Consider the following 15,001-nt stretch of genomic DNA (forward strand, 5'->3'; position numbering starts at 1 on the left):
GCCAACTCTTCACGTTCCTTTCGGCGCATATTATTGAGATTAGAATTAAGGGCCAAGCAGGTGCCCCTGATGGACGCTTTGAAGGCGTCTCATGTGGTGGATATGGACGTGTCAGACACAGGGTTGAGCTAAAAAAACTCCCTAATAGCCATCTGTAATTCCTTGCATGATGTGTCATCCCTAACTACGGCTGCCGGGAAGTACCACTTGAGTCGCGGACATATCCCCTGAGGGCCTGACTCAGGAAAATGTAATCCAGGCGTGAATAGGAACAGTGGACGTGGGAGAAGAAGGTGTAATCTCGGGACAGGGGGTGCATGGAACGCCAACCTTCAATTAAGCCCAGGTCACCAATGAGCCGTTGTGTCTCAGCAGAGAACAACCCTGCCTCAGCCCTTTGGGTGCCGGAGCTATCCATCTCCCTACTCTACACCAAATTAAAGTCCCCCAGTAGAAACAGGTGCCCTTCAACAAAGTCATCTATCTTGCGCAGCAGACCCTGGAAAAAGCTGTTTTGTCCCGCATTGGGAGCATACACTACTACAAAGGTGCTCAGACTGCCATGGACCAGACCCTTCACCAACAGCCAACAGCCCTCCTTGTCGCTGCTCACATCCATAGGCTGAAAATGAAGGGCCGCCCGAAAGAGAAGATCCACCCCCCTGTGTTTCGTGGAGGCAGAGGATCTATAAATAAGAGGAAAGAGCTTGTGCCGGAGGCGCATTTCATCTTTACGCGCTAGGTGTGTCTCCTGGAGACCCACTATATCGAGTTGGTGGTCATTCACATACTTCCACACCTTCTGACGTTTTTGCGGGGAATTCAGGCCCTTGGCATTCCATGTCCCAATACTAATAGGCATCATTAGGCAACAATCCTGCTACTGCTATGTCCACACCACCCCGTCCCACCCCTCCTCATCCATCCCCGATGACCGTAGGTAATACAGTAAAAGAACAACCTGCAGTACTGTCCATGAGCAAGAGAATACTGGTCAAATCGTGTCTCAACATTACCCCATCATACCAGGGACCCCCCACCAAGCAATCCCACATACCACCCCCTCTCCCAGCTCCCCTACAAGGATAGAGTCCTCCCAAATAACCACCCCAACCCTTCACACCTAGAGAATAAACTCCTAGAGTCCCAGAAGCTAGATGTAGATCATCCTGAGCCACCACATGCACATACCATAGAACAAAAAACACAGTCATCCACACAAACCTCTCACCACCACTACCCCCCCAGCTCCCCCCTTCCCCTTCCCCTTCACCCCAACAACCCCCTTCAACACCATCCCCCCCAGAAGCAGCAAACTGAAAAAGGAAAACAAGGAGGAGCAATGTACGTAACAGTCCTGGTGCATAGGAGTTTGCGGATTCCTCCAGGGGTAGAGGATGGGGCACCACATGGTGTGCTCCAAAGGCCACGGCCCGGGGTGTCTTCCCCAAAAGTACAAATTTACCCACGGTACCTGAAGATAAGAGTCCCTCCCACGCTACCTTCATTTCAGAGCTCAAGCCGCCCCGGAGCTATGCTGTGAGGCCGCCTCCGTCACTGAGGCCACTGAGGCCAGCGCTGCCCCCCTTTCCTGTAAACTGGTCGTACGATCTGGTCGTCTCTGATCTGTCTCTCGTCCCACTCTCTGCCATGAGGGGGACCGCCGTCTTCTCCATGCCGGGGAGCTTCCGCCCTCAGGGGAGGGAGCCGTGTCGTCGAGGCCCAGGAGGTCCTTTGCCACCTGAAGCGATCGGATCTGTGCCAGTCTATTCTGCCATCTGAAAATGATGCGGAAGGGGTGGCCCCAGGAATAGGAGATATTGTGCTCCCGCAGATAGGTGGTCACAGGCCGAAACTCATGCCTCTTTTGGAGCGTCGAGGCTGCTAAGTCCTGGTACAGTTGGGGGTGATGATCCGGGAACTGCAACAATGGGGATTCCCGTGCCTTTCTGAGAATGCGTTCCTTCAGCTGAAAGTCATGTACGCAGACCAAAATGTCGGGTGGAGGACCCCCTCCACGTCTAGGCAAGCCGACCCTATGAACTCTGTCCATCTTAATATCTTGGAGATCCTCATCATCCAGGATTTGCAAAAAGAGCGCAAGAACATAGCCTCGTAGATCACCAGCTTCCCCGTCCCATGGCACTGCACGTATGCGGATGTTGTTCCGGCGGGAACCATTCTCCAAATCCTCCGCATGTGCCTGGAGGTCCAAGTTCTGCTCCGTGAGCCGAATCACATCTTGCTGTAATTGATGAACATCGTTCGCCACACTTAGATCGTGATCCTCCAGAGTAGCCACCCTCTCACCGATACCATCCACGTCCCTCCTCACCTCGCGGAGGTCCGAAGCCATTTGGGAACGGAGTTCTGATATGTCCTCCTTAATAGAAGCAAAAAGCTCCATCATAAAGGCTTTGGTCGCGGGAGCCTCATCGTCTTTTGGCTTGGGCGAAACACTAGGCCCGGGTTGACGCCGCATGCTGGGATCCCCTCGAAGGGCCATCCTTACCGGGCTTCCCCTTACGTTGTGTGGAGGACATTGCGACGCCTTTGCTCGCTCATGTATTCAGGGCGTAGGGTCTCCGTTCACCACCACTGGTACGATATAAGCCCAGCCTCAGCCCGTCACTGTCTAAGTCCTGGCCCAGAAGTCAGAGGCCCGTACCGGCAGTACTCCGGTAGAGATCGTGCTCCCCACGTGGGAATGGCGGAACTCTCTCCAACCGCCGCCGTTGATCGCTCTGTGGCCTTCAACCCTCAGGCCCACTCCAGTCTATGCTTCTCGACAGGCAGGGTGGCACCGAATCACAAGCGTCTAGGGGATCCCCTCGGCTTCAGGGGGCCACCACAAGTTGTAGTGACGGGCAGGACCACGCCGAAGGTGCGCCAAAGGTAAGCCCGTCTACGCCCGTCCGCGCCTGGACCGCGCCCAGCGCCAGACCCCCTGGCCCTCGCACTGCCCAGCCCTCCCGCATTACTTACGATGCCACCACCCTCCTAGCCCTTAACCCTGGCCGCTCCCCCATCTGCGTCCAAGCCGCTCCTGGACACACCCATGGACCCTTCTCTGGCAACTCCTGCAAGTTCGACGGCACCAAGAACAACTCCTCATCTACGAACACACCACAGATATCCGATCCCAACCACCTACAATGCATACTGCTCAACACCCGCTCGGTCCACAGACACGCCATTGACCTCTGGAATCTACTAGACACCATCTCTCCGGACGTCGCCTTCCTAACAGAAACATGGATGAATGCCTCTTCTGCCCCAGACATCACCATTGCCATCCCGAAAGGCTAGAAGATCACTCGCAAGGACCGTACCGGCCACACAGGAGGAGGCATCGCTATCGTCCATAAGAAATCCATCCGCATCTCAACCAGCTCTGACGTCAATCTCGCCAACTCTGAACATCTTCACTTCCAGATCCACATCAATCCCAAGACCACACTCAGAGGCACCCTCCTTTACAGGCCACCAGGACCCCGCGCACAATTTAGTGAAGACATCACGGACTTCATCACACCACACGCGCTCCCCTCCGAGGACTACATCCTCTTGGGAGACCTCAACTTTCACCTTGAAAAGAACAATGCCCGCAACACCACCACCCTTTTGGACAACCTCGCAAACCTCGGACTTAAACAACTTGTCACTACCTCCACCCACATCGCAGGTCACACACTCAACCCTATCTTCACCTCCAGCAAACATGTTTCCTTCAGCCACACCACAGCTCTCCTTTGGACTGACCACAGCTGCGTTCACTTCACCTACAACAAGCCCACATCCAACAACCACCCCCAACCCACTCTGCAAAGAAACTGGAACAAAATCACCATCGACCAGATCTCCTCATCGCTTCTTCAAAAGCCCCCCGCCCACTCCTCAAACCCAGACCAAGCAGCCACCAACCTCACCCAATGGTTATCCAACAGCGCCGACATCCTAGCACCACTGAAAAAACGACAAATCAAACTAGGCAGCAAGAAGGCCTCCTGGTTCAACGATGATCTTAAGAAATCCAAGAAACTCTGTCGCTCCCTGGAGAAGGCCTGGAAAAAAGACCCAACCACCAGCACCAAAGACGCTTTCAAAAACGCCACCCGCATACACCACCAACTAATCCGAAATGCCAAGAAAGCAGCCTTCAAGGACCGTCTAGACAACAACGCCCACAACAACCAGGAATTATTCAACATCGTCAAGGAATTTACCAACCCCTCTGCCAACTCCAACGACATCACCCCCTCTCAAGCCCTCTGCGACTCCCTAGCCTCATTCTTCCACAACAAAATTGCAGACATCCACAACAGCTTCGACAACCAACCCGGCGACCAACCCACCCAATCACCTGCAGGACCCCTACCCCACCTGAACATCCTCAATGACTGGAAGCCAATCTCCACTGAGGACACCATCCGTCTGATGAACTCTATCCACTCAGGATCCCCCACAGACCCTTGCCCTCACCACATCTTCAACAAAGCAGACTCCATTATTGCACCGCACCTCCGAGACGTCATCAACTGCTCCCTCAACTCCGCAACCTTCCCGGAAAGCTGGAAATATGCCGAACTCAGCGCCCTCCTGAAGAAACCCACAGCTGACCCCACCGAACTCAAAAACTATCGCCCTATCTCACTCCTTCCTTTCCCGGCCAAAGTCATCGAGAAAGCTGTCAACAACCAGCTCGCCGCATTCCTCGAAACCAACAAATCCCTTGACTCCTCACAGTCCGGCTTCCGAGCCAAGCACAGCACGGAAACCGCCCTCATCGCAGCAACAGACTACATTCGAACTCTACTGGACAATGGAGACACAGTCGCCCTCATCCTCCTCGACCTCTCCGCAGCCTTCGACACAGTCTGCCATGGCACCCTTCTACAGCGCCTCAAAAACATCGGAATACAAGGAAAAGCCCTGGAATGGATCACCTCGTTCCTCTCCGGAAGAACCCAGAGAGTCCGCCTTCCACCATTCAAGTCAGAGGCCACTGAAGTCATCTGCGGCGTACCTCAGGGGTCCTCACTCAGTCCCACCCTCTTCAACGTTTATATGAGCCCCCTCGCGGCCATCGCACACCAACATAACCTCAACATCATCTCCTACGCCGACGACACTCAACTGATCCTATCACTCACCAGAGACCCTAACACGGCCAAAACCAACCTACACGAAGGAATGAAAGAAGTAGCCGAATGGATGAAGCACAGCCGTCTGAAACTGAACTCGGACAAAACAGAAGTTCTCATCTTAGGTACCTCCCCCTCCGCCTGGGACGACTCTTGGTGGCCAGAGGCCCTTGGAAAAGCACCCATCCCGACGGACCACGCACGGAACCTAGGCGTCATCCTGGATTCCTCACTCTCGATGAACAGACAAGTCAACGCCGTTTCTTCATCTTGCTTCAACATTCTTCGCATGCTCAAAAAAACATTTCGCTGGATCCCCACCGAAACTAGAAAAACAGTCACCCACGCCCTGGTCACGAGCCGACTGGACTACGGAAACACCCTCTACGCCGGTACCACCGCAAAACTCCAGAAAAAACTACAACGCATCCAGAACGCCTCAGCCAGGCTCATATTAGATATCCCGCGTAAAGAACACATCTCTGATCACCTGAAAAACCTCCACTGGCTCCCCGTCAATAAGAGGATCACTTTCCGGCTCCTAACCCACGCACACAAAGCACTCTACGAAATCGGACCCGAATGCCTCAACACACGACTATCCTTCTACACCCCCTCCCGCCAGCTACGATCCTCCAACCAAGCCCTTGCCACTGTACCCCGCATCAACAAAACCACCATGGGAGGTAGATCCTTCTCCTACCTAGCAGCTAAAACTTGGAACTCACTTCCCACTCACCTTCGCCTTACTCAGAACCACCTAGCATTCAGAAAACATCTCAAAACGTGGATATTCGACAAGTGACTCCCCACCCTCTTCAAGCGCCTTGAGACCCTCTGGGTATGTAGCGCGCTATATAAATCTTTTGACTTGACTTGACTTGACTGCCGTCCCGCAGGAGCTATGTGCGGTCACCCACCAGTGTAGCCTAATGGCGGTTCCCCGCCGCCGCGTAACCCATCAACCGGGGCCATGGGAGGTGGCACATCCGCACTCTCGGGTGTTCCTAGCTGGTCCCCGTGGTCCCGGCAGCTCACAGTGGCGATGTCGATCCAATGGCAGATTCCGCTCAAGGACCAAAGATGGGGGGGAGGTGCCGAGCTGCAACGGCCCATGTCGGCTCTGCAAAGCGTCGTGCTCGGCCTGTCCCACGGGCGCCGATTCAGCCAACCGACAGTGCTCCACCGGTCCGTGGGCTCCCTCCGCGATATCTGGGCAGAGGGGAAACACAGCACCAGTCAAGCCGGTAGCACCTTGATAACCGGCCCAACGATGGCGCGCGCCCTTCGCGCTGCAGCGCCGGAAGTCCGGTTCCTTCACTCACTCGAGGCCGAGGATCTCTAGGCCGCACTCCGCCGCGGCGCATGTGGTATTGTATCGCCTTCACCACACCTCCGGGGGTTAAAACTTCGGGACCGGATCGTGCTCCATGGCAGCGGGACTCACGGCAGGCAGGAGGGCGTCGGTAGCTCGCTGCTCCAGGGGCTAAAACAAAGCTAAGCAGATTTCGGCGCCGGAGGGACTGCACCACACATCTTACTCCGACGCCATCTTGGCCACACCCCATACTGTAACGATTTTAAGTAAACGCACAGTTAATAAAAAGTTACTGAGGATGTCACTGTCCTTCCTTCTTTTGAACTGCTAGGTATAGCTCTTTTTGGGGTTTCACTCACATTGTCTCCTATTGGCAGATCCATTAATGAAATTACTGAATCACACTCACTGGCTTGGTCATCAGTTATTATGATATCTTTTCTGGGATTATTTAAAGGCAATACTGTAGTGGTGGTTTTGGAAAATGTACTTTATCTCCATACAAAGGAACAACAGGACCTATAGTTACAGGTATTGTCAATGCTTCAGGATTTACATTTAATTGAGTTAATTTCTGTATTAACTCCTCTCTATTTTTATTCAAAGCTTCTTTTTCTTTATCATACAGTACCCTATTAACTGTTGGGCCTTGTACAACCTGCGGAATCAAGGGAGTCCCTAATACTGGAGCACTTGGGATAACTTTACTTGGTCCTTCTTGATACAGTGGAGGGTTTCTATTCAAAATGTCTTCTAATAATTCATCCTCTAATTCTCCATACCCAGTTGCACTCAGATGTTTTGATTTCTCCTTACACTTACTTCCTGTTTGTTCCTCGGCCATTAATACAGGATATAACCCTTCTGATACCATCGTTCTTCTCCACTGTTCCATTTGTTCTTCACGTATCTCATGCATACCTCTGGTATAATATCCTGGGAATCTCCCTCTTTGACCCTTTTCTCTCTCAAAATGACTCAGTTTCCCATTCTTCTAACGCCTCATACTGAGTTAATCTAGGTCTCGGTTCTAATTCAAACATCTGCATCCTCAAATTCTGTAAAATTCTTCCATTAAAAGTACCATGCTCTGAAAAACTAGAACACCATCATCTTTTGTGTATTCCATCCAATCCTCCATCCATACACGTGTGATAACCTCTCTCCATCATCATAAATGAAGCATGTGTTTTAGGTTGCCGAATTCCATCCCTGGTCAAAACAGGTTTATCTTTCTTGAAGAAATTCTTAATTTTCTGAATAAATGATTTTTTTCTCTTTTCACCATACATTTTCCTAGGCACTCGGTAAATAAAACAAAAATCCGCAAAATATCTATTTTCCCTGACAGGGCTCCTCGCACCGACAGACAAATGTCAGTCGAGCATTCAAATTTTCACTAGCCAATCAAAATGTAGTTCTTATTCAGACTTCCAATCAGGCTTCAGGTCTCCCTCGTAATCTGACCAATACTAGTGCGGCCTTTCGAATGACGTCAGTTCTACTCCTTACTACTGACCCCTCCTTTATAATCTGCGTTTGTCACACGTCCGCTGTTTCCACCAATGCCTGCACGGCTTACCGTGACGTCAGTGCAACTCCGGCAACTGATCCTCCCTACACAATGTAATGCGTAAGCTTCTTTTTCTCTGATTAAATCTATTAACAACAACATATAAACATTCGCTACTCTGTACCACTAAATTCAAAGGATAGATTATTCTTTCAACTACAAATAAAACCTTCCGCTCACTTTTCCTTGAGTAAGACCTTCCATTTACCTTTCATACACTGCGAGTAAAACTTTCCGTTTACCCTTCAATCAAGTTACTCCTTTGGTGTTACCCTTACTAGGTGATAGACTATTTGCTCTCAATTACTCTCACTTTTACACTAAATAGGCCCTAGTTCAACACTGCCAGCCCTGCCTAGCTTCTCAGTGTTATTCCACAGACGAGTAACCTCACTGCAGTGTGGTTTCTATTGCCACCCGCTTTTCAATTTCCCGGGAATTCTAGACAACATAAAACAAACCGTAACACAAACAAATTAAAAAAAAAAACAATACTTATCACCAAACTAGTTAATAATAACCATCCTCTGCTACCAGAAAACTGATCCAGCGGGTTACCAGCAACAGGTAATCTAATACCACATACTCACCTGGACCATACATTAATTTCACAACATACTGGTAAGAACCGCTGGGGTCATGTTTTGTAATTCTTTAGATTAGTTATCTAAAGTCCCTAAATAATCTTTTCACTGATCAAAAATTCTTTCCTCTGGTCAATTGACCATTAGTTTGAACTGGTTGATGGTGAAAATGACATAAGATTTCAATATACTAACACATTGGAAATGATCACGGAGTCGGGATGTCTTATTAAATTTTTTCTCAGATTAAATTCATGTGAACCACTTACACAGCACAGAACAAACTGTCTTTCACAGGAAGGAAGATTTGTGTAATCAATCAAGATGCATTCATTTATACTTTGCAATGAAAGGGAGAATATATAGAGAAAAGCACATAAGCGCAAATGCAGATATAGTATATTTACCAAGTATGGTGTGGAAACCAACTCCCAGGCCTAGGAATTGGAAAGGCTTCCCCAAGAAAGGTCTGGCGAACAAAGGCTTCAGGACAGGAATTAGGACTGGAATCAGGACAGGGCAGGCTACCTCTCTATCACTGACGCTTGCGTAGCACCCCTCTCTGACACTCTCTTCCTCCTCGAGATTATTCCGCGATCTTCTAAATTAATTTGCTTAAGATAATTGGTTCAGTAATGCAAGTCTTCTTCAGCATCTCAGTCTAGGACTTTTTTCTGCTCTCGGACAGCATCTCGGTCTCTTGACTAACTAACTAACTAATGCTACCTCAATTATACCTTACTGGGCTTGTACCACCCATTAATGTTTCAAATTTATGAAACTCCTAAGTCTGATTGGACAGGCAAGTGGAGGTGATCATCACACCATGCTTATTTCCCATTATTTTCTTTCAGCTCTTTGTTTAAAATCCCACCCCTTAAGTTTTATACATCAATCTTTATTCCCACCCGTATTGACAATGCAATTGTCACATATTAGAGAAAAAATACAGTAGTTCTCCTTCATTTCAGTGGACTGTCGTTCCGGTTCCCATGAAAGTAATAGTTTGCAGCCTTGGCCGATGTTCAAGTGTCATCGCGTCTTTCAGTTTGGATTCACTGTGCAAGCGTGGTAGAATGAGAGGGAATAGACTGTGGTTCAGGACTCTGGGCCCGTAACGAGCACTATTGAAAGAGTCAAAAAGACAAATGTTAAAATCAAAAATAAATGGTTTCACTGTATATCACCTATCTCTGCTCTAATTACATTTACTTATTATTATTCTTCCCGCATTAGCATTAGTTTAATAGCTGGATTTAGTTTTTCAGCAAGCAGGTGGCAAGCATGTGAGTTTCAAGCTGCCATATTGTTAGCTACTGCACACGTGCAGAAAGCTTCCCTCCTAGCATGGATCCGTCACACTGCGCAGTTGCAGTAGACGCATGCGCACTAAAGAATTTCAGTTAGCGGCCATCTTAGCATCACTCTTGAGTTACTATTTAATGAAACACATAGTCAAGCTTCAATCTTATACTCGAATGTCGTGTAAATGAACGTTATTTCCACAAACAAGTTTTTAATACGGGGTTAGCTGTTACCGGAGAGGATTGTATTCAAGCAAGACCTTGCTCCATCACCATTATAATTGTAAAGGTGTTCCAGGAATGTTAGACAAACCTGTATATCTGTGAACATAGTATGAAAATATGCCCAAAGTAGAGGGTGCAGGCCTGCTCCTACTCTCTGGGATAGTCCCACAACAAGTCCTTGTTGAGCTCCAAATTTTCTGGTAAGTCAAAGTGAAAACACAAGAAGGCTAAGCTGGATTCTTCCAAGATCTGCCATTCTCTGCCAGGGAAGTCTCAAGGATGTCAAGGTGACACCCAGTTTCTCCACAAGGAGCCAAATTCACAGCTATTTTTCTGTAGCCTGAGTTTCCCGGGCCATCAGCGACATCACAACAGATTAAAGCCTTCAGAGAACACATGTTGCATATCTTTGGCACCCTCGGGCTTCCTCTGGTGTGCCTTTAGGCCCAAAGACTCACGGAGGCCTCCAGTTGGGTTATCAACGGTGAATCCGTCCTTGGCACCATCTGTGCCTCATCATCCTGTCTTGGTCTCCACTCCAGCTTTGAATCAGACTCCCAATCCGACACCAAAGTCCATGCTGATCCCTTTGATGTTAATGTCTACCACAACAGCACCGGCACCAGATGAAGACTCTGTTTCAACAGTTGAGTCCTACTCCAAGCAAAATTCATCTCGGCCTCAACCCAGGTTACTTCCTGAATCCTTAGCACTGCACACTGAACCTGTTCAATACAAATCACATGGAACCATGGCTTTAACTCAGAGCTGCTCTGTATTGCTCCACCAACTTTTTGGTTCTGACTCTGATCATGAAGATGACGAAAGAGATGATGCAAAGGAGTCTCCCCCAAAACCGTGTTGATGAAAATCTGTACATGGATTTTGCACCAACCACTCCTTTGAGGCTTGGCCTTTATAACCACCCCACACCCATCCAACATAGGGAGATGTCTGGATGCGCCCAGCTGCACCTGTCCGCTGCTGTCCTGCGGACTGCCTTTCAAGGCTGTGAGATTAAGTGTTTTAGTTGCTCTTATTTATCCCAACAGGTTGGACGTTGTGTTATTTTTCAGTAAAGCTTGGGAGGAATGTAGTGTCCTGCTGTACATGTTCTAATGTTCAGGGATGTACCAGTGCACCAGCCACTGCTGTGACATCAGGCCTTTACAACCACCCCATACCTATCCAACACAGGCGTCCCCGGTCAGGTGACTCTGCAAATAAAAAAAGCCTGAGCACACCTGCTCGTGGTCAGTTCTGTACACTTACACACAGTGCCTGTGTCATTACTTTACCCATCATTTGGCCCTAGGGCCCACAACATAAGTTACCATGCTGCCTACTGCTTACTCTGGATAGCTATCTTGTTCCTCACATGCTGCAACACTGCCTACAGCTTCTTCCTCGTGAACTGCCTTGCGGCTGTCCCTCTGCCTTTTTTCTCTTCGACATGCCAGCCCCAGGGCAAATGTTGGCCACTTCAAAAGGCTCTGCAATTGAATACCCCTTTGTCTAGCTGTATCGATGTCCACTACTGAAAGGAATCTTGTTGCTAAGCTGCCCACCCCCCCAAGACCTGCTCACCAGAGGGGGAGGGGCGCAAGGGGCCACCTCTTGATGGCTTATACCCTTGAAAGGTTACAGCCTGCCCCTTCTTCCGGGTTACATTTGGTTTCCAAAGGACAGGCTGTGCCAGCAGGCCTATACTCCATTGTTGTGTTGTGCGCGAGTCAGCGCGAGTACATGCTTGGTGCGAGGTTTTCCTCGTGCATTCTCCACATGGACTCGCGTCGACTCGTGCTATTGTTTTCATTCAATTTGGTCTCGAGTGTTATTATTGTTCAATTGTGCATCACTCGAGACCATCCCCAGTTGGTTGTATATGTACTGTTTGCTCTAACTGTATTGTGGTCAGTTACCGGCGATCTTCTCAGAGATTGGAGCTGTATGCAGGGAGTGCTTCATTTGTATGAATAAACTTATTTCTACAACTTTACTTGTTGATATTTACTCAACAAATTGGCGACGAGGGACGGAGCATTGAACCTGTACCAGAAGGAAGCACTTCCTGTCCGATTTTAATACTTATTTACGTATTTTTTGTTCTTTTCGGATCTTTAAAAAAAAAGCATTTAAACGTTTTCACTTATGCTTTTACCTACATGGAAAGCGATGTACAGTCTCCTGAAGAACTGATTTCTCTGAAGATTTGATGAGCTGAGTTTCCATCCGAAGAGCCGATCTCATTTTATTTGCGCGTGGATGTGCGCGTCTTCATTCCTTGATCGCGCTAGCTAATCCTTCCTGTACACGCATTGGCTGATGATTAAGTGGAACTAACTGCTACATTTCGTGCGCATTGGCTGATTGGATTAAACGGAACCAATTGCTGCATTTCCTATGAAAGTTGAGACGCCGCTTTTTATTGGATTACTATTTTGGGTGAAACCAACAAGGTGACTTCGTTTTTCTCCCTATACTGAAAAAACGGGGAGATTTATTCAAATAACGGAGTGAAAACTTGAAGGGCAGAGAAACGGATGGTGATTACCAGAGAAATGAATGGTGATAAATGAACACAGGAAATCTTCTTATTTTCCACGATTCGTTTGACTGTTTCTTTTATCTCTGCAACACCTAAGTATTTTCTCACTAAGACTAAGACTTTTTTTTTTTGTTTTAATTGTTATTCTATTTACTATTGGTATTCAGTGTAAAGTATCCTGTCTACTTGCTTATTTCTGTTACTATGTGTGCTCAAGGCTATACACTTTCGCCTCCACAAAGTTATTGGTCAGCTGGTAGTTCTCCTTGTATGCCTTGGATTGAATGGAAAGCTTACTTCTTAAATTATATTGAGACTTTAGATGCAAATGGCAAAATGAAAGCCCCAGAAAAAAAAGGTATTTTCTTACACTGTTTGGGACCTGAAGGATTAAAAGCCTTCAATCAACTTCCTACTTCACAAGCAAGTGGTGACATGAATGTATTTGATAAGGCTGTATATGACTTTGATAAGTACTGTTCTCCCAAAGTGTGCATAGGAATTTCTAGGTTTAAGTTTTTTCAAAGAAGACAATTAAGTGAGGAGACTGTAGATAACTTTGTCTCATCCCTGAAAACATTAGCCTTAGATTGTAAATTTGGTAACCTACAAGAAGATCTTATTAGGGATCAAGTAGTCATGCACTCTAAAAATGAGACTATACAGGAGAGACTTTGGATTAATGGTGATGAGACCTTAGATTTTGTTTTATCCATTGTCAGAAAAGCTGAACTGTCCTGTAGGAGCGCACTACAAGTTAAAGGGAAGGAAACTTCCGTCAGTAAAAATGTTGTTGCCAAAATTAATCAAAAATATGATAGTAAGAATAGGGATGCTCTCAAAAAGAAGCAAATATTTTCTTCCAAAGCTAATTCTGAAGTCTCAAAGAGCAATCTTAAATGTTTAGATGTAACAGCAAATCACATTTAGCAAATGATAAAACTTGCCCTGGTTTGAGGCAGAAATGTTCCAATTGTGGGTTAAAAGGACATTTCACTTCTGCTTGCAGAAGAGGTAATGTTAATCAAAAAGTTAAGTGCATTGAGTTGAATGAGAATAGTGATGAGGATGATTTCACAGATGATTCCAATGACTGTTCATTTGTTTTGAACATAAAAGATTCTGCAGTTTTAAATGTAAATGACCATTCAATTAAGAAAAAGCCATTGTGTGACATGGTTATTGGAGGTGTAAAAATTAACATGTATGCAGATTCTGGATCACCTTATTCTATAGTGTGTGAATCTGTCTGGAAGAAATTGTTTGTACCTAGACTTGGCAGTCACTTAGAAGAAAGTGATATTAATCCTGAAGGATATTCTGGTGGAAGAATAGATATCTTAGGATTCAGAACTTTGGTTTTCAGATTTAAAAACAGAAAGTGTATTGCGAAATTGTATGTTTCAAAGAAGGGTCCCTCAGTCCTTAGTTGGTTTGACTTTGGCAAACTTGACATTGTACTGGATCCTAATAGTCCTACTCCAGTGATGTTGATTGATGAGCAAAATGGCATTTCTTCTTTGATGTTAAGTAAATTTCCAAATGTTTTTTCCAAAGACATTGGAAGGTTAACCAGCTTTAAACACGAAATCCGTTTAAAGGATAAGGCTTGTCCTAAAATACATAAGGCTCGAAATATTCCCTTTGCTGTCAGAGAGGAGGTTAGGAATGAATTAAATGCTTTAGTGGAAGGAGGTATAATAGATAGAATAGAGTCCTCTGAATGGGTTTCGCCCATAGTGGTTGCTAGGCGAGCTAATGGCAAGGTGAGATTATGCATTGACCTTCGCCATCTTAACAATAATATTGTTGTAGATCAATTTCCTCTTCCCCGCATTTCCGAAATGTTATCTGTGGTTGGGGGGTCTAATATTTTTTCAACAATTGACCTATCTGCCGCGTACCACCAGATAGAGTTAAATGAAAAGAGTAAGGACTTGACGGCATTTATTACACCATTTGGGTGCTTCAGATTCAACAGGATGCCTTTTGGGCTGGCGTCCGCAGCGGCGATTTTCCAGAGGGTCATGCAAGATATTTTGAAAGACTGTAAAAATGCCATCTGTTTTCAGGATGACATTTTGGTGTTCAATGATGACAAAGACAAGCATATTATGGCTTTAGAAGAGGTTTTGAATGCACTTAATGTACATGGCCTTACCATTAAGCATGAGAAGTGCACATTTGGTGTACATTCTGTGAATTACCTAGGCCATGAATTATGTGCAGAGGGTATCAAGCCTAAACCTTCACTTTTAGAAGCGATTAAATCGGCTCCTCACCCTTTATCTAAAGATGATGTAAG

This window comes from Lissotriton vulgaris, unplaced genomic scaffold (genome assembly GCF_964263255.1).
Source record: "Lissotriton vulgaris unplaced genomic scaffold, aLisVul1.2 SCAFFOLD_1787, whole genome shotgun sequence".
NCBI classification, from domain to species: domain Eukaryota; kingdom Metazoa; phylum Chordata; class Amphibia; order Caudata; family Salamandridae; genus Lissotriton; species Lissotriton vulgaris.